General features: G+C 44.7%; 1 pseudogene; it reads right to left on the reverse strand.

Moving 5' to 3' along the window:
- Nucleotides 1–457: 457 nt before the first annotated feature.
- Nucleotides 458–1,158, reverse strand: LOC101120332 (14-3-3 protein zeta/delta-like; annotated as a pseudogene).
- Nucleotides 1,159–1,687: the final 529 nt, after the last annotated feature.

Here is a 1,687-nt window from a genome sequence, read left to right on the forward strand (position 1 = left end):
AGTCACTCAGTCATGTCCAACTCTTTGTGACCTCACTGAGCCTTCCAGGCTACTCGGGCCATGGGGATTCTCTAGGCAAGAATAATGGAGTGGGCTGCCATGCCCTCCTCCAGGGGAACTTCCTAACCCAGAATTCAAATCCAGGTCTCCTGCATTGCAGGTGGATTCTTTCCCATCTGAGCTACCAGGGAAGCCCATGAATACTGGAGTGGGTAGCCTGTCCCTTTCCAGGGGATCTTCCTGACCCAGGAATTGAACTGGGGTATCCTGCATTGCAGGCAGATTCTTTACCAGCTGAGCTACTAGGGAACTGTTAACTGGCTCTACTCCTCCAATATTAAACATAAAAAACACATGGAACATACAGAAATTCAAACAGAAGTATCAGTAACCTGTGAGAAATCATAAATAATTATCAGCAGATAGCATAGATGACAAATGGTCTATGGTGCAAGTTTTACAATGAGGCAGACAAAAGTTGGAAGGCTGGGCAATTTTCTTCTTCATCTGGTTCAGCTTCATCTCTTTGGATATCCAATGTCCACAAGGTCAAGTTGTCTCTCAGTAACTGTATTAGTAACATGCTGTCTTTGTGTGACCCTTCGCTTAATGTATCAAGTTCAGCAATGGCTCCATCAAATGCTGTTTTTGCACGAGAGCCAATTTTCTCAGGGGACTTCAGAATCTCATAATAGAACACAGAAGTTAAGGGAGAGATCCAATCTGATAGGATGTGTTGGTTGTGTTTACTTTTTGCTGATTTCAAATGCTTCTTGGTATGCTTGCCATGACTGATCCACAATTCCTCTCTTATTATCACCAGCAACAACCTTAGCCAAGGAACGGTAGTAGTCTCCTTTTATTTTCAAATAGAAGACTTTGCTCTCTGCTTGTGAAGCACTGGGGATCAAGAACTTTCCCAAAAGAAACAGTATATCATTGCAGGTATCTCTCAGCCTCGTCTCCATTTTCTCTCTGTATTCTTGAACCATCTGCTGTTTCCTCTCAGCACCTTTATCTTTCCATCAATACTTGAGACAAGCCTCCAAATGACCTACAGGCTCCTACAACCTTTTTATAAACAACTGAGAGAAGACTCCTCTCCTCAATGGATAATTCAGCTCCTTGCTCAATTACAGACTTCATACAGGCTGCCATATCATCTTTTGGCCTTCTGCACCAGTATATTTTTATCTATGTTCTGTGTCTGGAGTAGGTATGGCAGACAGATGGGACTCAGCAGTCTCTGGGTGGCAGTGCCAAGGCTGAGACTCTGCCTGGAGTGTTTTAAGAGACAGACTTCTTACATCTTTTCCTGCAGGAGCAAGATAACATATGTGGCTATTCAGGTTAAGTACAGTCTAGATGTGTCCACAAGGACTTGGGCTGAAGGTTGGCTGCCGCCTGGGAAGATTGCCTGTATCTTTCAGTTCAGTTCAGTTGCTCAGTCATGTCCAAGTTTTTGTGACCCCATGAATCAGAGCACGCGAGGCCTCCCTATCCATCACCAAATCCCAGAGTTCACTCAAACTCATGTCCATCGAGTCGGTGATGCCATCCAGCCATCTCATCCTCTATCATCCCCTTCTCCTCCTGCCCCTAGTCCCTCCCAGCATCAGAGTCTTTTCCAATGAGTCAACTCTTTTCATCAGGTGGCCAAAGTATTGGAGTTTCAGCTTTAGCATCA

Source organism: Ovis aries, chromosome 6 (assembly GCF_016772045.2).
Source record: "Ovis aries strain OAR_USU_Benz2616 breed Rambouillet chromosome 6, ARS-UI_Ramb_v3.0, whole genome shotgun sequence".
Lineage (NCBI taxonomy): Eukaryota > Metazoa > Chordata > Mammalia > Artiodactyla > Bovidae > Ovis > Ovis aries.